Source organism: Anolis carolinensis, chromosome 4 (genome assembly GCF_035594765.1).
Source record: "Anolis carolinensis isolate JA03-04 chromosome 4, rAnoCar3.1.pri, whole genome shotgun sequence".
In the NCBI taxonomy this organism is placed as follows: domain Eukaryota; kingdom Metazoa; phylum Chordata; class Lepidosauria; order Squamata; family Dactyloidae; genus Anolis; species Anolis carolinensis.
This window is the reverse complement of record NC_085844.1, coordinates 24,987,634-25,004,895: the sequence shown is the minus strand read 5'-3', so window position 1 is coordinate 25,004,895 and position 17,262 is coordinate 24,987,634. Positions and strand designations below refer to the sequence as shown.

The 17,262-nt window shown below is 37.9% G+C and overlaps 1 long non-coding RNA gene across 1 annotated transcript in view; it reads left to right on the top strand.

Annotated features, from left to right (window-relative positions):
• LOC134298636 (uncharacterized) overlaps positions 1–17,262 on the top strand; it is a 44,237-nt gene that overhangs the window by 15,366 nt on the left and 11,609 nt on the right. The window contains exon 2 of the long non-coding RNA XR_010005728.1: positions 6,739–6,829. This is a non-coding gene — a long non-coding RNA (uncharacterized LOC134298636). The remainder of the gene's footprint in view (positions 1–6,738; positions 6,830–17,262) is intronic.

The following is a 17,262-nucleotide window of genomic DNA, read 5'->3' as shown; positions in this document are numbered from 1 at the left end:
CCAGCTCAGTGCTTTAACGCACTTCGCCACCGGGGCTCCTCGGGCACTCATTAGTGGTGTAATAATAATGGTGAAACAGTCAGAGATGGATGTCTTATCATTTGACATGCCTATTAATATGAGAGAGTTGCATTTTAAATTGCCTTTCATTTAAAACACTATTTTGTGCAACCTATGTATTTTAATTTTTTGGTAATATTTTTATTGATTTTCAGGAAAAAAATACAACACCATACAAAGAAGAAAAGACATATATCTTCTTCCAATAATTCTTAACTCTTGTGGTAGTTGTGGTAGAGCATAACTTTCTCTTTCTCACGTATCACAGGTCTTTTGTATATTTTAGCTAGCATCTGTGGGGTTAGATACCAATGATAGTGGACTTCATAACAATTTTCTTCAAGATTGCTAGAAAATGTAAAACTTGCCATGTCTTTCTGAGCTCTTTCCCATGGGCCAATTATATTGTGCAAAATATTTAAACAAACCTTTTTCCTATCATGCTGGCATCAACACCATTTTGTTATATCAAGCATCAAATGGTAGATAGCTGGTACATTTCAGAGCATTTGCTGATGCCACTGCTCTCCCCATGATGTATCTTCATAATAAAAGTACTACTATCCACAGGAATTATACAGTGGCTTGCCATGTTCTTATCTGAAGATGCTCTTATCTTATGAATGTTATGCTTTCAGCAAGCTTAGATAGTAAACAGACTTCTTTTGTATTTTATATCAATAATGCACCCAATATACTATATCTCCAAGAACAGGGTTAGCACAAGACAAAACATAAATTGTCACATTACCTATCCCCACCAATTTTGGAGAGATCAAGGAATTAAATTCTAAACAACTTTATTACAAAATTCACTTGTAAAAAGGACAAAAGCAGAACACAGCTGGAAATTGAGGTAAAATATAAAATTCCATGTATATTTACAGGAGCAACAGTTAAACAGCTTCTAAATTAAGGATAAATAGTATTCACTAAGATTATAGTGAACTGTGATGTGATTTGACCAACTTTCCCCCAGCGGAACATACTAACATGTGAAACTTTGCAACCTCCAACACAGATTCTTTTTCCCTCCTCTTTTTATTGAAAGAAATATAACTTAATAGAACTCAATAGAACAAAATAACATTTGCATGCTTTCATTATTCTTGAGCAAAGCATGTAGTGAACACATACATATAAATGTCTTTTACTAGCCTTATAGTTAGGATGTCAAGATCACAGATATTTTTTGGAGGAATTTGAAAGATGAGAGGCAGAAAAGCTATGAAACCTGCCTGGGACTTTTTCCAAATTTAGATCCATGAATTGGGAATGAATATGCTTATAATATAGGCAAAATACTCTAAGGTAAAAGCTCTGTAATATTTGAGAATTTCCAGAGTGTAAAGGTAATTAGAGGAAAGTTTGTGCTTTGTTGGGGTCTTACTTTTATTTTTGCAAGGCTATGGCGCAGAGAGTTCCAAGCACAGTAGAATCTCAGCACAGAATGCATATTGTTTCAAACACATATAACAGCAGGAGAAAAATTGTCAAGTAAACTCAACTCAGGCTCCTTCTACAGAGCTGTATAAAATCCAGATTATCTGCTTTGAACTGGATTATTTAGCAGTGTAGAGGGCCCATAGCTAGATAAAAAGTAGCAACATCCAATTTAAGACAACAGCTGATTATGCAGAGCCAAGCATGTGCTTTTATTATTATTATTTGAAACACAACAAGATCAGTCCACAGCAGACACTCTGCTGGCTGTTGTATTGGATCACATGCCGGACACTTCGCAAGTGTCTAGGACTGTGTGATATATTGGCAAATAATGCATGCAAATCCCAGTAAGGTGGCCTTCTGCAGCTGGCAGGTGGTAATTTTGTCAGTGCCGATTGTGTTTAAGTGCAGGCCAAGGTCTTTAGGCACTGCACCCAGTGTGCCTATCACTACTGGGACCACGTTGACTGGCTTGTACCAGAGTCTTTGTAATTCAATCTTTAAATCCTCATATTGTGTCAGCTTTTCCAGTTGTTTCTCCTCAATTCTGCTGTCACCTGGGATTGCAACATCGACAATCCATACTTTGTTTTTTAACATGATCGTGAGGTCAGGAGTATTGTGCACCACAACTCTGTCTGTCTGAATTCGGAAGTCCCAAAGTAGCTTGACATGTTCATTCTCTGTAACTTTTTCCGGCTTGTGATCCCACCAGTTCTTTGTTGCAGGCAAATGGTATTTGTGGCACAAGTTCCAATGAATTATCTGAGCAACGGTGTTATGCCTCTGCTTGTAGTCTGTCTGTGCAATCTTCTGGCAGCAGCTGAGGATGTGATCTATTGTTTGTAGAGTCTAAATTTGGGATCTGTCATTGACTTTTCAATTTTTCAATCATTATTATTATCATTATTATCATTATTTCTTACCTCTCCTCATGGCTCAAGTGAGACCATCCCAGATTCTACCCCAAAACAATATCAGATATTTTATCCTGTTATGTTACTGTTGTGATGTAGCAGTGTTAAGAGTAGGGTGTTTGAAGGAAAGCTGCTTTTCAAATAAAGTTCAACAACTTTCCATTTTCTTACTTGTCACTTCTCTCCCCATTCACAATTATTTGTTTGTGATCCCTCTCCACCTCTAAGTTTATGAAAAAAGTAAATAATGAAATCTTAGTTTCTGCAATTTTTAAATCAACAAATCTGTGTTCTCAAATTAACTATAATCTATTATGGCAATATGATAATTCTGTGAGGCTGCTAACACACACTGAGGGCCCTTCTTACACTGCCATTCTTGTTGTTTATTCGTTCAGTTGCTTCCGACTCTTCGTGACCTCATGGACCAGCCTGTGCCAGATCTCCCTGTCAGCCATCACCATCCCCAGCTCCTTCAAAGTAAAGTCAGTTGCTTCAAGGATACCATCCATACATCTTGCCCTTGGTCAGCCCCTCTTCCTTTTTCCTTCCATTTCCCCCAGCATCATTATCTTCTCGAAGCCTTCCTGTCTTCTCATCATGTGGCCATGGTACTTTATCTTTGCCTCTAATATCCTTCCCTCCAGTGAGCAGTTGGGCTGTATTTTATGGAGTATGGACTGGTTGGATCTTCTTGCAGTCCAAAGCATTCTCAGAATTTTCCACCAACACCACAGTTCAAAAGCATCTATCTTCCATATACACTGTCATATAATCCAGAATATCAAGGCAGATGATCCACATCTGAGTCTACACTGCCATATAATCCAGTTCAAAGCAGATAATCTGGATTTTATACAGCTGTGTAGAAGGGACCCAATAAACCCTTGAATCTAGGGTGTATATTTGCCTTCAAGTCACTGGCTGAATTAAGGCAAATTTTCTTTCATAGGCAAGGAATACTGAGAGTTGGTTTTGTCGATTCCTTTCTCTGACATATAGCCTGATAGAACAAGGAAATATCAAAGTAACTTTCAGCCTTTCATTTAAAAGAGATCATTTTCCATCATCAATAATACATTTGGAAAATTATTTCATATCTGGAGTTGAAGTTTTATCTCTCCCCACCTCTCAATCTCCAGGCTTTAGTTCTCTTCCGTGTTTTGTTGACCGTCGGGAGAAATGGTAAAGATTTTCTGAATGTGTATTCAAAAATGATCCCATCTACCCATTACACTAAGTAATTACTCTCCCTCTTGTTGTCTGCAGGAATGTAAGTGAATAGCTCTATTTCATTCAGGAATGTGCATTTACACGCAAACAAAGATATTCACTCTACTGTGATCAAGTGCATTTGTTGCTTCCTTTTGGGCTGTTTGCGGTGTTGTTTTCACATGTCAGTCATTATTTGTCTGCATTAAGGAGGTTCTCACAGGAACCAAAAGCAATAGAGGAGACCATTCACAGAGCCAAACATGGTTACAAAGTGGAGGCAGAAGGACACAGGACTCTCTCTCTTGGTTCCAGTTTTAACTAGTTCATTTGTTTCTCCTAAACAAACCTGGCCATAAATGGTGCAAGGTCAATTCAGGTCATTAATTGGGGTAACAGTCTGCCTATCAAACTGCTTCCTTCTGTCTGTCTGTCTAAATTCTACCTCCAGACCTGTCTGTCTAAATTCTACCTCCAGAAAAGGACAGCTTACTGTGTAATTACTCACTATAAAGAAGAAATATATGACAATCTCGATAACTACTGAACTGCAACAAAAAGAATAAGGCCCCTTCTACACTGCATATAATCCAGATTATCAAAGCAGATAATCTGGATTTTATTTCGGAGTGTAAAAGGAGTCTAAGATGACCAGGAGTGCATCTACACTGTAGACGTAATGCAGACCTTGATTTCATGATTTCATAGCATTGAGCCATGGCAGTTAAAGTTGTGTCAAACTGCAGTAATTCTAAAATGTGTAGAAACCCCAGGACATTAAAACATTAACTGGGGGTCCTTCCACCATTCTGGGACAGACTCCCATTTGTGCCATTTTAGGGTGAGACCCCACTTCAGTTCAATAAGACCCATTCAAAAGGTCTCCATTGTTCATCTAAAAGCCATCAATAATGGAGCCACTAGGCTTTCCCTCAGGACAGAGTTCCTTAACTAAGTAGCTCCCCAAAATTCCTTATCTTACGTCACCACCAAGCAAGCTTCCTATCACAAGACCTTCTCATTATTATAACAGTTAAAGGTTTGGTTCATACAGGATTGTAAAGATCTTCTGATGTCCTAGTATGAAGCCGTTTACGCTTTTCTTGGCTGACTGTCTCCACTACTTTCTTGTATTTGTTTTCAGCCACTCTCTTTACTTATATACTGTTTTCATCTTGCTCACATTTCCCTGGGGATAAATATTATAGCGCAATCTTTTGCCACTGAACAGTTCAAGTTTGGATAGATCAGTTTTCCACAGTGCTTTGAACCTTCTCCTAATGAGGCCATGTGTGATATGGTAACAGTCTGCAACTGTTTCTAAAGTAGGTATATATACTGGGACCAGAATAGATGTGACATTAAATTCGTGCCTCTAATGGGTCTAATTTGGTAGCCATGAAGGGGTTTGCTCTGGATTAGCCCTTTTTGCACTCAATGGATCAATTTCCTCCTTTCCATCTTTCACACATACCAGTATGAACTGTCAGAGGGAAACTTCCATTGGTGTCACTGGACTTTCTCCTGAGAGTACAGTGTCCAATTGTTTTCATAGCAGGTGGTGGCTTCTAAGTCAATAGGGGAGAGCATGTGCTCTAGGTTCTAGTCAGAACTATAAAGGAACATCCCAAGGCACTGAACCTATTTCTTGGGGCCGGGCTGTGGTGCAGGCTGGTGAGCAGCCTGCTGCAATAAATCACTCTGACCATGAGGTCATGAGTTCGAGGCCAGCCCATGGCAGGGTGAGCAACTGTCAATTAAAAATAAAATAAAAAATAGCCCCTGCTCGTTGCTGACCTAGCAACCTGAAAGATAGTTGCATCTATCAAGTAGGAAAAAAGGCACCACTTATAAAGTGGGGAGGCAAATTTAACTAATTTACGACGTTGAAATTAGGAAGTGCTGCCACAGTGAATGATAAAGCAGCTGCTCCCCCCTGTGGCCGGAATCGAACATTCCCTCAGGAGAAGTTAAATTGCCTCTGCGTCTGTCTCTGTCTCAGTTCTATGTGTATATGGGCATTGAATATTTGCCCTATATGTATATAATGTGATCCGCCCTGAGTCCCCTTCGGGGTGAGAAGGGCGGAATATAAATACTGTAATTAATTAAATTAATATTTATGTGATAGGATTTAGTGGCTAGAATAACTCCTTTACAGTTCCGACTAAAATCATGAGCAGATTCACTACTCTACTGATATGGAAGCCATCAGCCTTCACTGAATGTTTCAAAAGAAACATATGTCTTAGCCTGTATGCACATTTGGACTAGTTAGTTAGTAAAACATTATTTTTGGGCCCTTCCACACTGCTCCTTTATCCCAGGATCTGATTCCAGAGTAGAGATGTGCGCGGTATTTGTCCTATTTGTTTCATTTGTGTTTCCATTTTGTATTGTCCATTTGGATGGCCTGAAACAGAAAGACCCCTGATGAAACAAAAATTGACTCGAAACGAAAGGCAGGTGGGAGCCAGTATCGACTCCAAGCCTGCCTTTCAGATCGATCCGCTGTAGGCCCTGCGAGGCCCGGGTGTGTAGGCCCAAAGCCTGCACCTGTAGGCCCAAACCCAGGCCTACGGGTGCAGGCTTTGGGCCTACAAACCCGGGCCTTGCAGGGCCTACAGCTGAATGCCAAATAAGGACCAATCCTTACTTGGCAATCAGCTGTAGGCCTTGCGAGGCACGGCTAGGCACGGCCCAAAACCTGCACCTATAGGGCCAGGCGTCCGGGCCTATGGGTGCAGGCTTTAGGCCTATGTGCACAGGCCTGGCTAGCTGGTGCTGTGGCCTTAGCCAACACCTCTCCCCCTCCGAAAAACAAAACAAAACAAAATAAAAACAAAACAATGTCTCCCGATTTCAAGAGGTCAGATGAAAATGGATTAGGGCCTCGCCAAAAGCCGGGACATGAAACAGAACAAGGTAAGTCCCGAATGCACATGACTATTCCAGATTATCTGTTTATTCCAGGTGATCTCATAGTGGGGACTCATATATTCCATTTTAAAGCAGATAATTTGGGATCAGATCCTGGGGTAGAGGGCAGCGTGGAAGGGCCCTTACTCATACTCCACAATTCATGTGCAACTTTCTCCTGCAGGCCAATATTGAAGGACACCACTTCACCTCTCATTGCCGTTTGCTCCTTGTAGTGATGGGGTGCATCCAACTTGTCACAGCTTTGCTCTGAGGTATGCACATAAATGTAAAACCTGATTAACATGAAATATCATCCTCTTTATTCAGAGATTAGAATGGTCTCAATAGAAATAACGGGATGAAAGACGACTTCCCAGCGGACATATTTAAATGACACATTTGGAAACATATAAAATTGTTATAGAAATTTAAGCTCTCTATTGGAAAAGAAAGTTAGGAGAAACAAAAGGACGACGTCTGGGTAATGATAACAGATCAATTAGGAACTGGTGGGGGTTTCTTTCGGTATAACATATAACAAAATGTGAACCCCCAACTGCCTCACTTGGGCTTGCTTCCCAGCTGCTGTAAATTGTTGTAGCTACATTCAAGTTAGAGATTTTGGCTGTGTTACATCAGCAGAAAAGCAAGAGAGCTTTTATAACTTGTCTCCTATTAGGAAAGATTTTAATGAAGACTCCAACTTACTTATGTAGACTGTAAACACCAGGGATTTGAACTATGGTATAATGTCAGAACTAGGATTTCCTTGTCAATTTCTCTGAGTCCTTGTTTGATGAGATAAGAAGTTCAGCTTTTGTTCTTTGAAGATACACTGTAATTTATTGAAAATCTTTCTGACTAAAAATTTTGAAAGATGAAGCCATTTTTCATGTTTTTATGAGAAATATCCTTTATCTTGAATGTGAAAGAATCTTGTATTTTTAACACTGAGAGAAAGAGTCTGGTGGCATAAACTCTCATAGGCTCAAGCATCTGATGCAGTAATACTTAGGTCTGTGAAAAATTATGCTACCAGCTTACAAAATTTTCTTCAATAGCTAACATATGGCAATGCTCTTCAATTGCTAATATAGTAGAGTCTCACTTATCCAACACTCGCTTATCCAACGTTCTGGATTATCCAACACATTTTTGTAGTCAATGTTTTCAATACATTGTGATATTTTGGTGCTAAATTCATAAATACAGTACTACATAGCATTACTGTGTATTGAACTACTTTTTCTGTCAAATTTGTTGTAAAACATGATGTTTTGGTGCTTAATTTGTCAAATCATAACGTAATTTGATGTTTAATAGGCTTTTCCTTAATCCCTCCTTATTATCCAACATATCCGCTTATCCAACATTCTGCTGGCCCATTTATGTTGGATAAGTGAGACTCTACTGTATATGAAATGTTATAGGTGATGTGTAGTTATGATCTCCATGTCTGTCTGTTTTAATCAAGTAACATTGGTAGGGCTGTTTATTTGTTTGAAGACAAACTACTGAGGCCCCTTCTACATTGTCCTTATAGCCCAGGATTTGATCCCAGGTTATCCGCTTTCAGATGGATTATATGAGTCTCCATTGCCATATGATCTGAGATAAGAAGATAATATGGATCATATCCTGGGATATAAGGATAGTGTAGAAGGGGCCTGAGAGGAGGATCAGAGCTCAAGGATATGGCCATCTCTAGAATTTCCACTTAGGACAAAGATATAGATTTTGGGAATCAATTACTTTTTATTGTTTTACATAGCAATTGGAAGATTTCTGACTGTCAGGAGATTGACAAATAGTCCCCCTGAAAGTAATATTTCTATATTCCTAGGAAAGGGATTTAGCCATTTTTTGTTGTAACAATGCAGAAGAATTTGATAATAGATCACTAGTATTATGTGAAGTTAGGCTAAAGCAAATGGTGCCCTGATCACTGGCCTCGGGAAAAAAAATATGTTTAGCATCAGCCAGCACAGGTAACCCAAGACTATAGTCAGTATTTTCAGGATAAAACATTTGACAGTATCTGTGGGATTAAGACTAAACACCCTAAAAGCCCCAAATCCTGACTGATTTAGAAAGCTAGGCAGGATCAGCCCTTTAGGCTCTGTTTCAGAGGAGGGAACTGGCAAAAACCACCTGTGAGGATTCCTTGTCTAAGAAATTCATTGAGTCGCCATAAATCAACAGGTGATGAAGTCCCCCCCCCCCTCTGTCTCTCACACACACACCTGTGGGATTAGGAAGCCAGGAAGAACTAGTGTGTGCAAACATTGCATACATACTGGGAGACTCACTCTTATATATGAATAATGCCATGTCATGTGAATAGAGAGGCCGTGGTAGCACATTGGGTTAAACCGCTATGCTGAAGAACTTGCTGACCGGAAGGTTGGTGGTTCAAATCTGCAGGATGGGGTAAGCTCCCATTGTTAGCCCTGGCTTCTGCCAACCTAGCAGTTTGAAAATGTGAGTAGATCAGTAGGTCCTGCTTTGGTGCAAAGGTAATGCGCTCCATTCAGTCATGCTGGCCACATGACTTGGGAGGCATCTGCAGACAACACTAGCTCTTTGGCTTAGAAATGGAGATGAGCACCACTCCCTAGAGTTGGACTCGACTAGACATAATGTCAAGGAGATACCTTTACCTATACTTTTTAAGTGGATAGAAATCTGCTTAAGTCTATAAATTATGACATATATGAGATATTAGAACTTGGGGTCGTCCATCTGTCTTATTCCTGCTATCAAGAGTGGAAAGCTGATCCCCTCCTACTGTTAGGCTATCAAATATGGAGAATGTGTGGATATTTGTGTAGATTATGTATATAATCCCAACACTGGGCACCACTAACCTTGAACCACATGCTGCCACCACTGGTACCATATGTTTGAAATCAAACATTTCCAGCAATACTACTCTAGCATTCCCAGAGGCATGAACATCCCTTATCTTGAAATCCAAAATTGTCCACACAGATGATTGAGATAGAGACATCTTTGCTTCTGATGGTTCAATGTAGGCAAACTTTGTGCCATGCACAAAGTTATTAAAAATATTGATTAAAATTAACTTCAGGTTATGTGTATAAGGTATATACAAAGCATAAATGAATTTTGTATTCAGACTTCAAGGCATCTCATTGTGTATATAGATGTGAATACAGGTAATCCAAAATTCAAAACACTTTTGGTCCCAAACATTTTGGATAAGGGAAATTTGATCTATATTAAATAGAAGTTCAAGTTAAAGATTATGGTTAAAAGAATTTCAGGGCTTAGCTGTGTATTGTTGCTAACTTTTTATAACCCCAGTTGAACCAAACTACCTGTTTAACCAATTATTGTCCCTGATGGACCCATATTTCTCATTCTGACTGATTGTCCTATCCACCAGCCTTTTAATATACCCTCAAATATTCACTGGATCATCAGTCATTCCCAACATGCCATAGTCTCACCTTACCTTACTATATATACAATGCAACACATACATAACCATATTTCAGCTTAACTTGTCTTGTAAACAAAACTTTTAAAAAGTTCCAAAGTCCATAACATTACAGTATTAATTAAGGCAGAACTGAAGGTGAGCTTGGCAGAGAAAAGCCAGATGTTTAGTGCATAACAATAATCCAAATGAATAGGAATGCCTGACCTTCATAAAAGGACTGTTTGGAGTGGAGAGGTTCTGTAGGTAGATGTTAAATTTAGCCAAAGCAAAGACCTTCAGATAAACATAGTCTGGCTCTTCTGGAATGTGGTTAATAAAGGAAGACTCCTCTTCTCTTTTGCACATCTGCAATAAATCCTCCTGTACACAGACAAGAGCCCTTACCCAAAGGTGGCTTAGCACATGACTTGTGGGCAGAGAAAAATGAAGTTGAGGTGATTCAGACATAGTTTTTTTTGTCTCTAGTGCTTTTAAGGCTGTTTTCTAAAGAAGGGGCTGAAAGATGAATGATTCATAACTATGAACTCTTTTGCCCTAAACAATTATAGCACAATCATTCCATTTTATTTGGCATGATTACGTCCTATGTAATCATGGGATGTGCACTTTAGAGATGGCTCCTTAGAATTCTCTGCCAGGACTTCTAGTGATGTCCCAAACTGCAAACCCTATGATTCAATTCAGCTATGGCAGTTGGAGTGGAATCATAGTGAAACAATTGTGTAGCATATAGATGTCATCCAAAATCAGCTTTTCTTAACTCCTGCATTACACTGCTACATTGTACTTGTGATATAAGAAGACCAATGAATCATAACTTGGAGGGTGTGATCAACCCCTCTGGTGGAAAAAATATCTCTTTGGATGCACTGGTTGGGAAACTCTGGGAGTTGTAGTCAAAATGTTACTTTTCCTAACTCTCCATGTGGCTTGTCATTTACCCCAAAGCTGATTTTTAATAGTAGATGTTATTTCATGGCGATTATTCAACATGGTAAAACAAAAGTAATATCTTCACTCAAGATGATGTAGAACAGTGGTTCTCAACCTATGGGTCCCCAGATGTTTTGTCTTAACAGCTGGTAAACTGTTTGGGATTTCTGGGAGTTGTAGGCCTAAACACCTGGTGGCCCACAGGTTGAGAATCATTGTTGTAGAAGCTCATTAAAGTGATTGTTTTTTCAATAACCAGCTCACAAAGCATTGACTGTCCACTATAAACAATTACTTTTGAATGGAAATGTCAGAGAATGAACAGTTCTAAAATAAAATACAATACAATTTTGCTTAGAATATGTTGTCTTATAAAAGTCCATACTATTAGCTAAATAAATAAAATCTTACCTTAATCTTGTGAAGCCTATTTGAAACGTTTATCTGAATGTATTTTTGAAAGGTTTTTTCAAAAAGTAAGCATCACATCAAATCATTTTTTAATTTTTGCAAATGTACACCTACAATTAGTGATCCACTTCATTCCCTTGATCATGCCACTAGGTAACACTCTCTATCCATGGTGATAACTACCAATTTGCACAATAATAAATGGAAGAATGAGCTTCTGCATTTTTAAAAATGGTAATAAACTTATGGATATTGTTGACTTGCTATATTAAAAATGCACATCTGCTGGAAGTGTAGATGTGTAAACATGCTGCAACCATTGCATTTTGCTTTTGGAGTGATAAGCTTTGATGTGGTTGGCAATGGATTTTATTATCTGTTTATTTCTTATAACAGCTTCTGTTCTTGCGTTATCACATATTCAAATAAGCATATTATAAAACTAGAGCACAAAGTACAATTAGAAATAATAAGTAACTAAGGGCTTGGGAAAGTTACTTTTTGGACTGCAACATCCCAGGAAGTGCCAGGGGAGATGCTGATTGCAGAACTGTAGGCAATAAAGTTCAACTCATTCATTTAATTTTTTAAAAAACTGTTCAGATTAATTACGCCTGATTATTTAACCACAACTAGAATAAACCTTATCAGTCATTATTGACTACTGAGTCAACATAGGATTTGGGCTACAGTTTTCTGGAAGTGATCATGGTTATCACCTCTTGTCCTTGGAACAAAATGTTGAACCTCTCACAAAAATACAGATAATATACATATTTGGGAGACCACAAGCAGCTGTATAACCTAAACAAAGAGGTAAGGTGAATACTACAGAGAGAACCAAAGACAGAGAACAGTACATGAAAAGAAGGAGATACAGGTGTGGTTGATTTGCAAGTGGACTGAAAGAAAGTTCAGAAGTTGGATGCTCAGTACACCCCAGAAAATGTGTACCAGCTCCATCTTTGCACTATCTCACAAGATTAGCACTACCTAGTGAACCATCAAATTTAAAATAAATTTAACAGGTGCCTGTTTAGTTTAGTGGAGAAGGAGAAGAATAGCACAAGAAGAGATAGATGCACCCTGCCTTTATCCTTTGTATGGTCTTCTGCAAACTGCAGAACCAAGAAGATATATTATGGTGTGTTGGACCTTATACCAAAAAATCTCCCACAAAAAAGTTGGCCTTGCTGAATAGCATCACCATATATATCAGATATGCTGAGTATTGGCCAATATTTTAATAATGCCAAAAATTTTGGGTAGAAGACCTTGACAAAGTGATTTGTGAACCATAGAAAACTACATTGCCTTTCAGTTTCATTTGACCTGAAGTAATAGCAACTTCAATAAAATTGGAAGCAATGGTCAAAGATGCTAATGGGTTTGGGATATGAGAAACAGGACATGATGATAGCCTTATGTTGTAAGCTGCCCCAAGTCCCCTGGGGAGAGAGGGCGGGATACAAATAAACTATTATTATTGTATTATTCAGAACAGATCATGGAAAACCACCACATCATATTTCCCAAGTTTGCTCAAAATAGCTAAACAGAAATTTGTAAGAAGCAAAAATTGAAGTGCATACAATAGAATCTAGAGAAAAAACAATATATTTATATTATTATTATTATTAATAATAATAATAATAATAATAATAATAATAATAATAATAATAATAATCTGATGATGGTAAAAATGCTATTTTATTAGCAGATAAGCCTGATTCTTAACTCCTTCTTCAGGAGGCTATTTCAAGTTGAGGCCGGGCTGTGGCGCAGGCTGTTGAGCAACCAGCTGCAGCCAGCTGCAATGAATCACTCTGACCAGGAGGTCATGAGTTCGAGGCCAGCTCGGAGCCCAGTGTTTGTCTTGTCTTTGTTTTATGTTAAGGCATTGAATGTTTGCCTTATATGTGTAATGTGATCCGCCCTGAGTCCCCTTCGGGGTGAGAAGGGCGGAATATAAATACCTTAAATAAATAAATAAAAATAAATAAGTCACATTCGGAAATTTCTGAACCAGAAAGTCTCAGTTCATTTACTAAGGATGCAACTATAGTGTAAAATTATTGCAGTTTGACACCACTTTAACTACTATGGTTCAATAGTACCTAATTCCAATCTTCAGTTGTGGGCCATGATATGGCATGAATATTCAAATGCTTTTAGAAAGAAAGGGTTTTGTGATGTTCTACTGTTGATGTTAAGGAAATTCAGCAAGCTAAGAAATCTGCCTGAAGAAACATTTGCTGGATAAAACAACGGATATTAACATTCTTCCCCTGCCCCATGAAAGTGTATTTTGAAGTATAGTGTTGTCAAGCATGAATTGATAAACTATTTGATTTCATCCATCCCCATTGGCTATTTTGGTTCAGATTGATGAAAATAGGAATCTATATCTAAAATGTCCTAAGTGTTTAGCCCTTCTCTAACTGTCCTCTCATTGGTAGTATCATGGCCAATTTTGAATTTCATAAATCATGATATTCCCTGTAGTTAAATTCGCAAGGAAAATATATTGCTTCCATCATACTTCTACATGTCAGGGTCAATGTATACACCAAAGGTAAAAATAGGGCCATGGACCAGAAAAGAGTTTGTCTCTGGGAAACAAAGAGAGTTAGTCTGTAGGAAAGTCAGGAAGCTAACTATTAACTATTAAGTTAATTGCATACAGCAGGACCTATAAAAATCTGGGTTCGAGTAATATTTATACATTACTGCTTCTAACTAGTACAGATGAGATATTTTTTTCTCTTAAACTGTCCTTGTAGTACAAACACAAAGTCATGTACAAGATATTTTCTTTTCTGTCAGTTCTGCTTTTGCTGAAATCTATTTATAGGAAAAAATAATAGTAAGTATTGCATTTGAAGTAACTTTATCCCTAGACTTTAAACTACAGTTAATGAACCAGATAAACTAAATTGTCAACCACATGAAATGTTTCAGAGTAGAATACGGGTCCTTTGGCTACGCTTTGTTAATTGTGCAAAGGGATACCTCTTTATTACTGTAAGAATACAATTTGCAAAACATCATCAAGCCTAATCAAGATCCTAGAAAACATGGGTGTTTGGAAAATACAGGATTTGCTCAACCTATTAAGTGATTATCCTTAAAAAAAACCAAAAAAAAAAAACAACAAGTGTTATATATCTAAAAATCAATGGAAGGTCAGGTGCTTAGTTAATAGTTACATAACATGCAAACAAAATTTTATTCCCATTTACAGTTATGGATTATTTGTGGAAATATGTCACAGTTTTGAATCACTTGTGACCAGCATATTTATAGCTGGGCTGAACCAGGCTGACAACTAATGCTGATTTATTATGTCCCATTTAACATCACAGCTAGAGACAGAAATAATATTACAAATGTTCAAAAATGAAGCCAAGCAAGATTTCTCAAGTGTTTGGAGAAAAACCCTAGATAGTTATGAAACTTTACATTTCAAAAAATGTCAAATATTTGCACAGAAAATGTCACTTCAAAATTGATTACTACAAAACAAAACTTGGGACTTTCATAGATCCTCCTCTTTCATGGAGAGGCTCACAGACCACCAAAAAAAAATCATGCTGGCATAATTTAGGACTTTATCACATGAGGAAGGAATTGAAGCTGGACATTTGGTGACAGTCCCTATGGCACTGTCTTTATTCAGCTACTTGCTCCCCTTCTCCTTGTGATTATCCTGCCATTAGCCATTAATGGGTGAACTCCTCAAGAGCTCCTGCAATGGTCCCCTTCTGCTTCTGTGCTGCCATGCTGGCAGCAAAATTACATCAGGGGTGCGATTTTGCTTTCCCCATTTCCTATTCCAAACTTATCCACCTCTCATTTATTTTATACTTTATGGTTATATTTGCTCTTTTTAAAACCTTTTCAAAGCTGAAATCGCAAACTTGACCCCAAATAAAAATAAAAATAAATTTTGGAGCAGTAATGTTGTAGAAAGACAGGGTTACAAGGGAATGCAAAAGTACAATCATGGGCCACAAACTGCCAGATCGATGCCATTGCGCAAATGAAGAGAAATGTGATATCAAAGGTGTTCAATCTAGTATGTACCCAGTATTAATAATAATGGGTTCATGTGAGAAAGTCCTTAGAATTATGTTTGGCTACATCACTAACTAGCTTTTTCATTTAGCTCTTTCACTACCCTCACACAAATTTCTTGAGAGAATACATGTATATTTTTCTTTTTACATTGCAAGAGCCCACTGCACTCTACTTAGCATCAATACCAAACACTCCTTCAGATAGTTTGCACCCAAATCAGCAAACAAATGGAACTGACACAGCAATAAAGCAGCCTGATAAAATATACCAATGGACAGTGTGTGTATTTTGATCCAGCAATTTGTCTATCTCATTATCAACCAGGATCTGTATTTTCTCTTCCTTAAGGCTCTCATGTGTTAGAAAAACAGAAGCTAGTTTGGAATACACTTCTGAGAAGTGTAAATGTTTGAAACATAATGTTACAAGGAGTGAAGGAAGGGTTGGTTATTGTGGAAAAGATAACAATTTGGAATGTGTCTAGTCTACCACAACACCCTACGTGAGAGGAACAGACCTTAGTGAGGTTAGGTCAGTAGGCACATGTTTTAAATTAGTGCTTTTTAAATAGGGAAGTGACAATTATTTGTTATGATTATTTGTCAAATAATCACATCTGTCCTTAATTACCACATATGTTCAGTGTTTGCATTTCTCACTAGTAAAAATTCAAGAACTGTAGATTTTCAAGGGATAGGACATTGAGTCTCTGCTTCATGGCACAAACAAAATTATTTCAATAGTACTCCAACAATGTTTTTTATAATGTGTTTTAACAATGTTATTAACAGATCTGTTTATATTGTTTTGTTTTTATGATTGCAATTTGGGCATTACATTTTGCCAATTTTTGTAAGCCGCCCTGAGTCCCCTCGGGTGAGAAGGGAGGGGTATAAATGTTGTAAATAAATAAATAATAAATAAACAAACAATGTATCAGATTAAACATTTTAAATCAAATAGCCTCCTTCTACTATACTGGGGGACAGTTCTCCTCTTTTAAAAAAGGGTTAATTTGCAAAGGGGGTTCCAGTGTAGACTCTTTGTAAGAGGGTGCAAGGTTTTCATTTCTTTCCCCTAAACAGGTGAATTTTTGTTTCTCAGGAAATTGATCATCTTATAGTTGAGCAAAATCCAAAAGGAAAAGGGCAAATGGAGGAAGATAACTGAGGGTTGAGCAAAACCTTTTTGGATTTTGCTCAACCCTCATATTCAAAAACTCAGGCGGACATGCCAGGTGCTCTATTTTTTTCTTTTTAAAAAGGACTCATTTCAGTGCTGTATTTGGATTTACCTACTTCTATATAGATTTTTTTTTCTCAGAGCAATTCATTTAGTAGCAGTGGTGAAACTGTTATCTATGGTAAGAGCAGAAGCCTTCCCCTTTAGCAGCCGATATTCAAATATACACTACCTCTTCTTCAAGAAGTATAATGCAACCATCAGACCTTGTAAGTGCGTTCTGGCTCCCTCATCACCAGATAAACATAGGAGTGGGCCTTCTCAGTGGCTGCCCCAAATAGTATATAAATAATGGGATATAAATAAATAAAAATAATGAATAATAATAGCACCTTTTTGTGATTCTGGACACAGAAATGTAGCCTTTACAAGCCACTAAATGGGCAACAGGGCACATTACTTGGTGGCTGATGGATGACCTGTGCATGTGAGCTCCATGTTGCACACAGTACATGAATATTGTCATCTCTATGTCATCACCATTTCTAGCCAGCCATGGAACTCTGTGTCAAAGTGCTTGGTTGACACTGTTACGTCTGCAGAATGGGACACCCACATAATCAGCAAGAAGAA